The following is a 15,161-nucleotide window of genomic DNA, read 5'->3' on the forward strand; positions in this document are numbered from 1 at the left end:
ACAGAATATCTCCCAGTCGTGTTTTACCCATCACTCTGAGGCCTTTCAGATCTGGCGATACTAAAAACAGCTGCTGAGACCGTCTTTGTCATGATCAGGCTGTGTGCAGGCAGGATGAGGACCCAAACGCAAACTCACGGGAAAACAGGACTGAACTCAAAATACAGCTTTATTGCTGACAAAAGATAACGGCAATACAAAATAATATGAAACTGAACTGGGAAGTACTAAGGAACTGACTTACGCGGAAACACACGGCGGGGCACACAGTCATGAGGGAGAACACGACACTGAACTGAGGGAGATGTGGACATAAATGCACAGAGGGTAAACGAGGGAAGTGGGAGCACATGGGGAACACAGCTGACACAGATAATCGTAACGAGACAGGGCAGGGGTGAACACAACATGACGCATACTGACGAGACACTGTCAAAGTAAAACAGGAAGTACACAGAGGTTCAGACAGGAGGAGAAAGCACGGACATAACGGAAAACATGGAATAAAACACAAGGAGGGGAAACAAGGGCTCACAGATACATAAAGGGGCACACAGGAGGTAACCAAATAAGGAACATCTTAACTAAACAACCTAGGAACCAAGGCATAAATAGAGAACAAAATACAAAACACACAAAAACTAAGAATACTGGGCCAACATGGCCCAGGACCTTGACAGTCTTCATCATCACCCACTGCTGTAAACTCAAAAAATCCCACTCCGGATGTGAACGTTATTAATCTGTAGTAAGAGTCAGGCTTTTAAAAGTGTTGAACATACAATTAATATCTTTGTTGACCTTCCTTGTGAGGTAATGTATCCATGAAGATCCAGTTTTCAACACAGGTTTTCCATTAAAAATGTTCAGTCTTCAATGCAGCACCAAAATAACCTGATAACATCATTAACTTTTCAGCTTGAGGCTTTTTTTCTTTCTATCTGAGGAAAAAGTCTAATTCAGACAGTAAAAGTCACTCATCTGTGAGGCTAAAATGAACAACTTTAAGATCAGTGGATTCTCTGTGGCCCCATTACTGCGCCCTATATCCGACAAGAAAAAGACTTTTTAACATGATTTTTTCATTCATAAGAACAGATCGGGGATGCTAACATCATTAAAACTGTTGTGAAAAGCTACCAAATGTGATGCAAAAGAAAAGAAGCACAACAATGGTGCAGTTATTTTAATAACAGTGATAAATGGCATCTCTCCAGTGAAAGTTCAATGTTTGGACACCTGTCTAATTGCAGGTTGACATTGTCCCCAAATAGGAGGTTCCAGTACCTGTTTGAGGACACCTGTATTACCAAGCACGGACTGTGACCGCAATCTTTTTAGTGACCAACAGGAGGCAGCTTCTCAAAAACATTTAGTTGTACAGAAACCTACAAGAAAATGAGCCTGCTGCCTGCTTACTCTAGGACCTTGATGATCACTTTGCTGATGAGTTTATGGTGTCAATCTGTAGTTTCAAGTCTTACTCAATATAACATGTTCATATTGTAAATAATGGTCCCCTTCAGTGTCCAGAACGGCATTAAGCTAGGGCAGTGGTCCCCAACCCCAGTACTGGTTCATGAGTCGTTTGGTATCGGGCTGCGAGAGTCGTGTTAAATTTAAGGTTTTCAGGATTTTTATCGTTCTTTATCGTTATTTTTTCTATCATTTGTCTCATTAGCCCGTTTCCCCTGGGTCTTTTCCCGTGTGTTATGGATAAATCTTCTTTTTTTGCTATGGTACCCGTTTTATTTTGTTGTATTTATCCGCGACTCCTAATAGGCCGGTCTGTGAAAAAACTGTTGGACATAAACCAGTCCGTGGCGCAAAAAAGGTTGGAGACCGCTGTTTTAGAGTGTGATTGACAGGATGTAATAGCCAATGAGTGTGTAGTGTTTGTAGATGCTCAGTAGGTTTTAAAACCCTAAAACTCTTAGCTTGAGGCTTCAGATGGTCTTTCTGGTGACGACATCTTTTACATGCAGTCTATTATTACATCAATCCCTGACTGGGAGACCGAAAGGGAGCACCAAACATGGAGACAAGCGTTAAACATTCATAGAACGTGGAACACGGGGGAGGCATGGAACCTAAAGACCAGAAACTACAAATATAACACAAAGCAGAAAAACACTCAAACCAGAACCAGGAGTACGCACAAAATCTTAGAATATTAAATGAACTTGAATCAAAATGTGCAAATACAGAAACACTGGGTCACAGACGCAGGACCAGGACCGTTAGTCATTAAAACATTACTGTGTGGTCCTAACATTTATCCACACTGAAATCCTAATTCAATTCAATTCATCTTTATTTATATAGTGCCAAATCTCAACCACAGTCGCGCCTCACGGTGTTACATATAGAAAGGTAAAGACCTCACAACAGAAGGGAGAAAAGATTACCCTCTGTGAGCAAGCACTTGGTGACAGTGGGAAGGAAAAACTTCCTTTTAACAGAAGTAACCTCAGAACTGGGCTCAGGTTAGTCAGCCTGCATGGGAATAAAAAATAAATACATTCATTAATCAAACAAGCTTATAAAAAGCACAGGAGATGCTTGGACCCTGAAACAGGGTCATGTGGCCCGACCCACTGAGTGGAGACCGAGTGCTTCTGTAACAATGACATCATTGTGAGAGAAAGAGGTGGAAGATTTAATGTTTTAAATTTCTTGCTGTTAATATATTAGATTGCCTTGTAGTTTATAAGCATGTTACATAATATCCCCAGAGAGAGATTCAAGGATATGGAGACAAATCTCCAAAAACCATCTATATTGCATGCTTTTCCCTTGAAAGTTTTGTTCTTGATGCATATTTTCTGTGGCAACATCATGAATCCACATTCTCTGCTTTAATATGACGCTTGGAGTTTAAAGCCTAACCTCGTGAAGACAGAGGGACGGCTGAAGGACACAGTGGCTGTTGAGTGGGGATTCATCAGTATGCATTTACAGCCAAACCAATGGCAGAATACACGGCGGCTGCAGAGCAGAAATATGAGCAAAAGCTTTGAATTCATCAGGCGTATTCCTCTAAGTGTTGATTTTCATTCATGAATTTATCATGAAGCAAGCTGACCTGAATGCACGAAAGCTATCCAAACTCCTTACAAAGAAAGTATCAGAGGGATCCATGATTGCTCCGCCACACTAACTTTTTTAAACCTACATTTTTGGGTAAGTGTCCTTCCTCTGTCTCTTAGAAGTGGTGAATTGTTTTGACTCTGCCACCTCAGGATTGACTGCAGTCTGCTGAAGTGCAGTCTATTAACGATGCAGTCGTTAAAAGCTGCACACTGCACCTGTTAAAGAATCCACATGTCATTTAGAGTTATGGCCCATGCACGTATACTGAGATCTGGTTAATGTTTCCTTGTAAATAAAAATGATTTAAATCAATGATGCCAGTTTGTCTGGAGAAAAGTATGTTTTCTGATTTTCCCTATTATCTCTCATAAAGCTAGATGTTCCCGTTAAACATGGAGTCCCTCTGAGTCAAAAGCACAGGCTGCATTAAACTTTTCACAATTTTTCTTCTATTTTTAATCAGTATAGTGATCATGATATGATCCTTTCAGGCATATTTCTGCAAGCATAGGAGCCCCAGATACCAGCTGTTAAACCTTCTGTTTGTAAGGGGCAGCCAATAGGAGGAAGTTTGCTTAAATTCTTGGAATGCACATTTTTCCTTAGTGAGTACTCACCCTGGGGTCAAAAGCTATGCTTTAGGGGTGTAAAGTCAGCCAGTTAGTGGGAGGTGTGCTGGTTGCCTACCTGTAGCTAACTGCTCTTAGGTATGTTAGCTACAGAGGTGTAGTTAAGGAGAAATTTCAGCTATCTGTGCTTTACTTGTGTATTTATTTGTCTGATGTTTTACTCATTTTATCACAAATATCTGTACGTTTTACTCAGAGTTGTTACTTAAGGTTCTGTTATCATCTGTAGAGTTTATACTTGGGAGTTTAAGTGGGTGGGTATCCGCAAGTTCTGGTTGCAGTGCATGATAATCAAGGTAGTGCTACTGAAAGCAGTTAGGGTATATGAGTGTCGGGGAGTTTCAAACTAAACGTTTCTATCAGCTCAACAAACATCAGCAAACACACAAACTGTTTGTGTGCAGTTTGTCTCACACCAGGTCCAGCTGCTGCTTTCAGGGGGAGAGAAAAGAAAGAGAGCTAACTTCACTCAGAGATGGAGAAAGATAAGAAAGACGGGACAGGAGAGGAAGGAGAGACGTTACATTCAAAGGGAAGGAAGTTTACATGTAATGCTGTAATTTTAATCACACATTGAATTTTTTATGACATGTTTTGATAAATTACGTATTTTCATATTTTGTTGTTTTTGGGTTTTTCTTCCCTCTCTCTCTCCTCACTCTCCTCTCTGCCTGGGCGGAGCTCATTTTGGGCTCCCACCTTTGGCCACGCACCTGGCCTGATTACCTCCAGCTGCTGCTCACTGATCTGTTTTCCAGCCACTACTGAAGCTGGTGACTCTGAGCTTCTCGTGGCTGGATCGTTGGGCTATTTGAGTTTGTTTGGACCTGTTCTCTCTTTGTGTGTAGATTTCCTGGACCTGTCCCTGAACCCATTTGGAGTGTTTGTTTGCTGGAGTGGTGTGGATTGTGGAGCAGTGCGAGCGTGAGTGGCAGAAGAGGAGAGCGTGTGGAATCCTTTCTCCCCCCTTTCCCTGCACCTGTGTGTATATATATGCATAGCACCTTTCCCACCAATCCATCCCTGGAGCCCTGGTCCCCCTGCATCGTCACCTTGTATATATTCTGCACTGTGTTCATTGTAAATAAACTTTTGAACTTCTTCCCAGTTGAGGCTGCACCTGAATCTGTTCCGTCTGCCTCGACAACTAATGTCAGGGGGAAACTGGAGAGCAGCACGAGAAATAAAGATTATTTTAAAATCTATTGTCAGAGAGTCCAAGCATGAAACTGTGGAGTCTGCTGTAGGTGGAAATTAAGATTTAAATTCAACTATTCTTCAAACCAAATCTGCATATGCAACCTGCTGTTATTTTAAGTTGACAGCATGCTACAGCTGACGCGATAATTAGATAATTACTCATTTAGTGTGCAGACTGACAAGTATGAAATATTTATTTCTCAATCTGGGTGCTTAAAAGGAGAAAAAAAAAACCCCAACACGTAGTCCACAGAAGGGTCTGTTTGTTGCTAAGGCAATAAATCACGTTAACTGTCGTCAAAAACCTGCTGCACATGCATGAATGTAACAAAGAGGTTTTTGAAGGCTGGCTCCCAGTTGGTGTCTGATTATTAACAATGAGCAGGATAAGTGAAATAATCCACTTTACACATAATGTTGGTATTAAATGTACCTGTGACTGTGTGTTTAGTACAGTGAGTAGTTTTCCTGTGAATGCAAAACTTTCTTATCATTTTAAAACCACTGTGCACTCTTCTGTGAGGAAACAGTGGCTCTGCTGCTCTACCAACCTCAACTGAAGTGCAGAGTGAGGTCAGCCAAACAATGACACCTTAACAAAGAGCTGAAAACATTCCTCTGTCAGTGCACCTCAGCTCTGTGAGGCATACAGCAACAGACACCAGAAAATAGATCAACACTGCAAAAGCTTTTTTATTTATCGTGCTTCCAGGATTGCATTAACTTAAACGGAGGAAGAAATTCTGAGGTTGTTCTTGATTTTGATACTAAAATAATGTGTACTGTCCTGTGTATGTAGCCATAAACTGTATTCAAGGCCTCTTGCAAACTTGTGGACCACTGCACAAACCTTGCAGTGCCACTCTCTCAATTTTATGTATTTATAGAGTAAAAGTAAAAGTAAATATGATGTGCTTTAACCAATTGTTGGTGTCAGGACAACAGGCTGGTGTGCATAAGTTGAAACCTAAATAAAGCAAATGAGCTGAGTTTGGTGGTTTCTCAAAGGCTCGTTCATCTGTACGGCTGTAGAGGACTGACAGACGGGTTTGTGCCGGCGCTGTACTGGGTCGCTGTGGTGGGAGACGACGGACAGATCGGTTTGCATTCTAACCTCACCTATGGACACAAGAAGAAGGCTCTAGATAAAAATGGTGGAAATAAGGCTCCTCCAGCAGGTGTCTGCTTAGAGATATGCGTGCGGAGCTCGTCATTTGTGAGGGACTCGGAGTAGAGTCGGTTCTCCTCCACATTAAAAGGAGCCAGTTGAGGTGATTCTAAAGGGTTAACATCAAAAAAGTGAAGGCAAGTCAGAAGTAATGTCCACGTGAGGTTAGCTTCAAAACTGAATCTGTCCTCCCATGGCAAAATATCCAACTTTAGAAATGGTGATTTTCCTCCTTTTGTGGAGGACTCATCTACTTGGCAAAAACAGAGATGGGGTGTATGAAAAATTTGAGTGTTTTATTAGTCTGTTATTTAGCACCAATTAGCAGATATCTGTGTCTAATGTTAGCAGATAACTTTACATTCCAGCCTCTCGTTCAAATGGTCACATCTGACAATCATGATGCTGAGAACTCAAAATGTGGAGTCCAAAACCAATGCATGATGCCATGGTGTCCATGCCCATTTCTGTGGTCCATTTAGTGTTCTATAAACCAGCAGCAGCATTAGGGATGGGTATTGTTTAGGTTTCATCCAATACCGGTGCCAAACCGGTACTTTTGAAACGGTGCCGGTGCTTAAACGGTGCTCAAACCGGTGCTTAAAGAATGGAGAACACAAAATTGGTCCAAAAACCTCTCATGTTCAGCTGTTTTTTTGTGAAAAGATAACAATGTTAGCCTTTTCTGCAGCTATAGGGCATATATGGTATCACTCTTGGCTGGAAGCAGTGCTTAAACAATGGAAAAAACAAACTTTGTCCAAAAACCTCTCATGTTCAGCTGTTTTCCACTTTTTCTTTGGGCATTTTAGCCTTTTTGGTCAGGGTGAAGGGAGTATCTGCCATCAAACAAGAAGACAGCCGCATGTAGCTATGATGATGTTTGCTAGTTCACCTTACATGCATTAATGTAATAACGTGGTTAGCCTACTCAACGTAAATTACACACGAACAACATTAAGCTACTCACGCAGAGAAGAACGGCTGCTGCTGCATCATCATCCTCATCATTTCTGCTACACTGGCAGGGCTAGGGGCCAGGACTCTCCTCTTCGGGTTTTTTGGGGATGTTGCCAACTCCGGGTCCAATAACAGGCAACCGACCTCACACCCAGTAGATGCGCTCGGTGTGAGGTCTCGCAGCAAGCTATCAAATACGGCGCATTTTTCAGCTTTTAAAAAAAACGCTATACGTCGCCAGGTGTTTCATCGGATTTGAGGTGTTACCTCCTTTGACAGTATCACCTTAAAGCACTTGTTGCAGGCTGCTGAGTTTGCATCTTTTGCTGTGAAGTACAGCCAGACTTTTGACCGCTTCACCTTGGGCATTTTTAATCTGTAGCTCTGCTCTAAAAGAACGTACGTACCTGGGCCCGCCTACTATCCTTGGAAAGGTAAAATGATTGGCTAGAATCCAAAGTGTATGACATCTCAGGAAAAAAAAGCACTGAAATAAAGCACCGAAATGTGCGCTGCTTTTCGGTCTGGTTACTACCGTTTATGTCAGGATACCGGTACCCATCCCTAAGCAGCATCATGATGGGCATTTGTTGCATAGCAGGCGTTCACTACTTTGGCGATTTGATTAAATCATTTTTTCTTCTGTTTTCTTTTTTTAAAATCAAATTTTTATACCAAATAGATTAAAGTGCTATAATTACCAAGTAAATAAATTAAAGCGAACAAACTACTGTGTTAACATTTTCTAGGCTAAATAATTACTTTGCCCCTGGACCTAGATCAGCTCTAAAAAGTGGATAGATGGATGGATTGGGGAAGTAGGGCACTAAAGTGTAAAACTACTTTAATATCCTCCTGATGTTGTGCCTCAGCTATTTCAGCAGCATGCATCTTTCACCTCACATATCAGCACCTGGCATGGAGGGACGCTGTTGTGCTGTACTCTGCTCTGTATATTTTGCTATGATGTCAGATTTTCTTTAGCTTCTTAAAACAGGACGTCTTTGCAGCTGTTGAAAAAAAGCCCTGTTAAAAAAAAAGGCTAATTTGTCCTCCGAACTCGATGACACAGCAAACAAAGCTCCAAAAGGGCACCGCTCCAGAGGTTTGCAAGGCAGAAGGCCCTGAGCTGATTTTAGACCTGTGCTCTTCCTTGGCAGAAAGCCCCGCTGCCCCATGATTGAATGCCATTTGACATGTTTTCAATAGGTTTGTCACCCTTTTCCTGTTCTCCTGAATATACATCAGAGCAGCTGGTGTCTCAAGAGAGGCGTTGATCCTTCCTCTTCCTTTTTCTCTCACTTACTGTTTTTAAGCTTTAGGGTTCCTCCTCTTCCTTGACAGATAGAAAAGTGCAATGAGAGCTGATCTATAAAGCCTGCAGTTATGACTGAAGTAACTTTGTCTTAAAACACATAAAGGAAAAAATATATACATACAATCTGGAAACCTTCAAGCAAAAGACTCTTTAAAGCTTGGTGATCAGAGTTGCAGGATTTTGTCATTTTAATTTTACTGAAATGGAGGCAAAACAGGCCGAAAGGGAGAATTTGAAAGTTTCTAACTGGGCCATTTTCTTGGCGTCTGTCTATCCCTCCTTGGATCCTGTCTGCTACACACTGGAATAGTTTTTTCTAAGAGTAAGAGCGAGGACAAGATGCATGCAATTCTTCTGCAAATACAGGACGAGTGTAAAAGCTTGTACAAGTCTGGCAAGGTGAAAGATACTAGAAGAAGCTGACTGTGGTGATCAGCGAGCCAACGGCCTTTGACACGTTCAGGAAGGATAGATCTGGCTAATGAGCGCTTGCGAAGGAAATTAGTCACTTTAAAGGCATCAACACACTGCACGGGCGCTGCAGGCAGCTGATAAATCAAAAAATAAAATCTGTCTTTAATATAAGTGTAAATTAATGAATTGCCCTCCAAAGTACAAATTAAATATACTAAAACAGATATGTCACTTATTACATGTATTAAAGGCCTTTTATTGGCAATGCTTGAGCTGATTGTAAAGAATCTAAAAAATTAGACCTTTCCTGACAACAGCCTGTGGAGTACACTGAACAAAAATATAAACGCAACACTTTTGTTTTTGCTCCCATTCCCCATGGGATGGACGTAGAGACCTAAAATTCATTCCAGATACACAATATAACCATCCCTCCCAAACAGTGGTCACAAATCAGTCCAAATGTGTGGTAGTGGGCACATCTGCTATATTGAGATAATCCATCCCACCTCACAGGTGTGCCACATCAGGATGCTGATCTGACATCATGAGTAGTGCACAGGTGTACCTCAGACTGCCCACAACAAAAGGCCACCCTGGAAGTTTACAGTTTTTTGTTCTATTGGGGGTCTGGGGACCCAGAACCGGTCAGTATCTGGTGTGACCACCATTTGCCTCATGCAGTGCAACACATCGTCGCATGGAGTCTATCAGATTGTCAATTGTGGCCTGTGGAATGTTGGTCCACTCCACTTCAATGGCTGTGCGAGGTTGTTGGATATTCATGGGAACTGGTACACGCTGTCGTATACGCCGGTCAAGCACATCCCGAACATGCTCAATGGGTGACATGTCCGGTGAGCATGCTGGCCATGCAAGAACTGGGACATTCTCAGCTGCCATCTGCCCTGAACAATGTGAACCATGATTCATCCGTGAAGCGCACACCTCTCCAACGTGCCAGACGCCATCGAATGTGAGCATTTTCCCACACAAGTCTGTTACGGCGACGAGCTGGAGTCAGGTCAAGACCCCGATGAGGATGACGGGCATGCAGTTGAGCGTCCCTGAGACGGTTTCTGACAGTTTGTGCAGAAATTGTTTGGTTGTGCAAACCAATTGTTCCAGCAGCTGTCTGGGTGGCTGGTCTCAGACGATCTTGGAGGTGAACCTGCTGGATGTGGAGGTCCTGGGCTGGTGTGGTTACACGAGGTCTGCGGTTGTGAGGCCGGTTGGATGTGCTGCCATATTCTCTGAAACGCCTGTGGAGACGGCTTATGGTTGAGAAATGAACATTCAATGCACGGGCGACAGATCTGGTTGACATTCCTGCTGTCAGCATGCCAATTGCACGCTCCCTCATTGCTTGTGGCATCTGTGGCATTTTGCTGTGAGACAAAACTGCACATTCCAGGGTGGCCTTTTGTTGTGGGCAGTCTGAGGTACACCTGTGCACTACTCATGATGTCAGATCAGCATCCTGATGTGGCACACCTGTGAGGTGGGATGGATTATCTCAATATAGCAGATGTGCCCACTACCACACATTTGGACTGATTTGTGACCACTGTTTGGGAGGGATGGTTATATTGTGTATCTGGAATGAATTTTAGGTCTCTAAGTCCATCCCATGGGGAATGGGAGCAAAAACAAAAGTGTTGCGTTTATATTTTTGTTGAGTGTAATTTGTATATGAAGGACTATAGGATGTGATGCTTGCACCCGTGTGTCATGCTACAATCAAACCCCTCAACAGAGGCAACGTTAGCTCAGAAATAGAGTCCACTAATGACTTACGTCAGCAAACGACCAGCTCCCAGCACACCAAACAAACGGTGATGTGGGTTTGTTATATTTTGGTAGTGATGCTGTTAGCAACAGGCAAGCTAAGATTAGCCTGCTGGTTGCTGCTCTGGGAAGAAATAAAATGAGTGGTTTGCATTAGCACTCAATCTAATGTTGGCTAAAATTAGCAAGAAGGTGCAGAAACACAGAAATTGAGAATTCATGAGAATCTAGATTCCTTATCGTCGTTGTAAAAAAATAAAAAAAACGGATAAATGTGCTTAGTGGTACTTTTTTTTTTTTTTTTTTACTAATGTTCCCATTTACACACACACATTCATATAGTGCTTTATTCTAGTCTTCTTCTTTTTTTTTTTTTTTTTAACAAATCTCATGTTTACTCACACTTCATGTGACCTTATGACTTCCTGTGTCTGCTACAGTATTAGACCTGGGTGTTTGCTTAATATAATATCTTAAATCTTAAATCTTGGTCAGGTTAATTGGCAGTTCTAAGCTGGCCATAGATGTAAATGTGTCCCTGTCTGTCTCCCTGTGATAGGCTGGCAACCCATGCAGGTTGCACTCTGTGTTTCGCACTATAACAGTTGGGAGATGCACCAGCCCCCACAACACTGAACAGGATAAATGGAAAAGATGGTTGGATGGAGAATAGTTTTTCTTTAACCAAATCATGGTGCTGAAAGCATGATTTAAAACTTCTGTGAACTAGTCCCACTCATGCCAGCATCTTATGGATCCAAGTTGCCATAGAGTTTCCAAAGAGAAACACGTGTAAATCCTGCTCTTACACATTTATACACCTCTCTATATTTAATCATTTGGTATTGCTAAGCTCTGGCTCTTTGGATGGCTGGCTCTGGTAGATGGCTGCCCCTCCCTGAGCTTCCCTGAGAATATCTGGGTTAATACTGAAAATGCCAAGTTTCCACCATCTTAAAGGCTCTGCAGGATATGAGTGAAAACAGTGTCCATAGTGATATATATTCCCAATCTAACTGTCAACATTTCACTAAGCTGAATTAATTTAAAAAATACCGCTGATTCTGAAGTATATGAGCATGGGGAAAGGGACAGCAAACCCTTTGTAAAAACACTGAGCCACTTTCCCACAGTCCTGGGGCCCGTTCTTCGTACCTCGCTAAGTAGGTTAGCCGGATTAGATTGTTGACGATTTCGCGTGATCCTGGATCAGTCGGTTCCCCGAAGCTCATCCGGGACTTGCTGTCATAGCAACAGAGCCGTAAGCGTAAACCTGCTCGGGAGCAGGTTTACTTTATGTAAACAGGATTAGATCGCGGCCACGCAGGTATGTCCGCGTCATCATACGAAAGCAACAGCGATATTCCACCACTGTTTCACCATAAATAAATAACATCAATGTAACTAAAGACAATGCAGCACCTGATCCATTTATTGATTTCACACAGGTCATTTCCTAAAAAAGGGAAATGTACTATTAACATTCTATTACATGTATGTGATTATTACAGATTTAATTCATATTTCAGAGTAGCAATTGTAAATTACTTCGTGTAATCAAGATGAGAGACCACGGCTATAAAAGCGAAGGTGGATTTGGGAAGCCTGTCGCAGCCATGTCCTGTCCGTATACGCGAGCCACCCATTGCGGAAGGTGCAAGATTGATAAGGAGAGTCCTCAGAATTCAGCGTATATTGCGGGATAGACAGGATCCTTTAGCTCAGCGCGACAGTGTGCTCATAGAGAGATATCGATTTTCCCGTGAGGGTATTATTCACTTAACCAACTTGTTGACGAGGGGGTGCAGGACCACCACCTGTCTTTTTTTCCTCTGCCCTTTTCTTGGTTGCTGTTATAAACAAACAGATTATTCCAGGGTCTCTTTCCAAGAGACTAAAAGCAATATAAGTGATAAATATTACCATTCTGTAGGATATTCTTATATTTCACTTTTACCTGTTCCCATGTTCTAGTGGGTCCTGTCGTGGCTCTAATGTGAAAGAGGATAAAATATAACATATTATAATATAATGTAATATAATATTGGATAATATAGTGTAATATAATAAATCTACCCTACCGCCTACTGGTGTTGGCCAGAGGGGCCGATGGCGCGATATGGCAGCCTGGCTTCTGTCAGTCTGCCCCAGGGCAGCTGTGGCTACAACCGTAGCTGCCTCCACCAGTGTGTGAATGTGAGAGTGACTGAATAGTGGCATTGTAAAGCGCTTTGGGTGCCTTGAAAAGCGCTATATCAATCCACTCCATTATTATTGTTATTATTAAATTACTTACGAGTTTAATTTGTCAGCAACTTCCTGCCAGCCCTCGCTCCTTGCTTTTGCAGCCTTTGCAGTGTTCCCTTGCGTTCTGATTAAACTCTGAAACTCCTGAAATCCCTCACTCAAGAGTTCTTGCTCTGCTGCCGAAAAATACCGAGCCGAGCGCGCTCCGTCGACATTTTCGCCGACCAATCAGAGGGTTGCCGATCAATGTTTCTACTATCGATGCGTGGCCCCTTTTACGACACCCAGTGATGTCACATTACTGCGTCCAGCTGTACTAATCGTCAACAGCAGGTGTGTTCGGGGAACCGGATTAGCGAGCTCACGGTTAGCGCGATGATTTGATCTTGGATGTGTCATTTGATCTTGGATGTAGTAAGCGACGTACGAAGAACGGGCCCCTGCAGGAGAACCACAGGGACTGCAGTTAACAAAACTCAGTGCTTCTTGAAACTGCAAGGTGCCACTTCAGCTAACAATATGATGCATGCTCTTCATCCAGCTGTCAGTGTGTTGGTAAGTGTGTGCAAGCTGAAAGCAGCACAAAAATAAACCCTTACAGGATAAGGGTTCATTACTCCTTCTGCAACAAACTCATACGTGGGACTGTTGGAGGACCTGCTGTGTAGGCGGCACCATAACCTGCTCTTACCCCAGAGTGGCCCGAGCAGCTGCGTTTGAAGTCTCAATTGAGTGGGGAGAAGAGGATTCCCATGCTGACACGGCACAAGCACTGCAGTATGGTGGTCGTTCAGTTAATAAGGTATCTTCAGAGGATCGGCGGGACCTACAGCCTCAGACAGAGTTATTTCTAACTGTGTCAGCTGCATCAACTGAACACTATAATGTGTGAATAAAACACCCACATGTCTCCAGTCACTTTTTATTTAATACGGAAGGGGCAGGAATTATGAATTTATGACCTTAATGTCAGAAGTATAATAAAAGACGGAAAGGGCAACCACGCGAACAGAACTTTGACACTTAAAAATGAAGGTAAGTTCCTTCCTGTTCAAAGAAGCCCTTTGTTTGCTGCTCTTGGTATTTTGTATAGTTCTGCAATCAAATGCAGCAGAATCAGAATGACCTTTCTTTCCAGTTCTTTTTTTGTCAAAACTTAATTTTTTTATCCTGATCCATAAAACCGTAGAATCCAAAAAGGATGTACTTTTTATTTCACATGATTGCATCACTCAGAAGTTCAAAAGAAGTAAACACCGTACCTGCCCAACCACAGCCCTGGGATGTCCACCAGCAGCAAACTGTTAGCCACAAAAAGATGCAAAACAAACAAATCTCTCTCTGCGTAAGAGTCGTTCTCGCTCCAGAACGAAGCTCCGCCTCTTGCAGTTAACTATTAGTAACTCTTGTTGACTTTATGTGCAGGTGACTGCACAAAGGTGCGTTCATGATGGTTAGGACAGCAACCTCCTTGCAACTAATAAACATTGGCAATTGCATTGAGTTGACCACTTTCAGCAACTGACTGCAAATAGTTGCGGCAACTGATTGATTGCACAGAGGTTGAGCAGGCAACACCTTCAACCTGTGGGTGACCACTTTTGACTGACTCCATCTCAAACTTAAGATCACCAAAAAGTTATCTCCTACCACCGTGTTCCTGAGTGTGACTGAAGAGAAATGAATACTGGAATAATACCAACGCTAACAAAGAAGCTGATGGAAAACCTGGTCGGTTATAACCTTTAACTCTTTATTTGTATGATGTGTTGTTTGTATTTATTTTTTGTTTATGCGTTTTTTGTTTACAGCTTTTATGTCAGGCACTATGGATGTAAAAATGTGCATATTTACATCTGATGTATTCTGATATTGAGATCCATTAAAAATGCACTTTCCATGTTAAATAAAAAAACCCTTCAACAAATATTAAACCAAACAAAAGTCAAATTTTTAGTCCTCAAATTTTGAGAATTAAAAATATTCCATGTGTTTTAACTGTTTTCTTTATTAAGATATGGAATTTCTGGCATAGTCATCTTAGCGAGTTGAACTTTGTAACTTGTGTTTCTCTTTGTGAATAGACCTTCTGGACCCGTCTCTGTTCTTGTGCGCGAGTGAGTTTGTGAGTGATCGGAGTGTATGGCTGAAGACGAGTGTTTGAGACCAACCCTTCTTCCCTGGAATCCCCACTCTGACACCATGCATATATGTCACCTGCTGTTGAAAACAAACCCTCTTGTTTTTCTAAAAGCTCTGCACTTGAGTCCATCCACTTGTTGTTTCTTTCCTTTTAAGAAAAAGTTATTTATTTACACATCCTTTCAAAGGATTTATTATGTTT

This window comes from Rhamphochromis longiceps, linkage group LG6 (genome assembly GCF_057381845.1).
Source record: "Rhamphochromis longiceps isolate RC_006_pf linkage group LG6, R_longiceps_female_GT1.1, whole genome shotgun sequence".
Classification (NCBI taxonomy): domain Eukaryota; kingdom Metazoa; phylum Chordata; class Actinopteri; order Cichliformes; family Cichlidae; genus Rhamphochromis; species Rhamphochromis longiceps.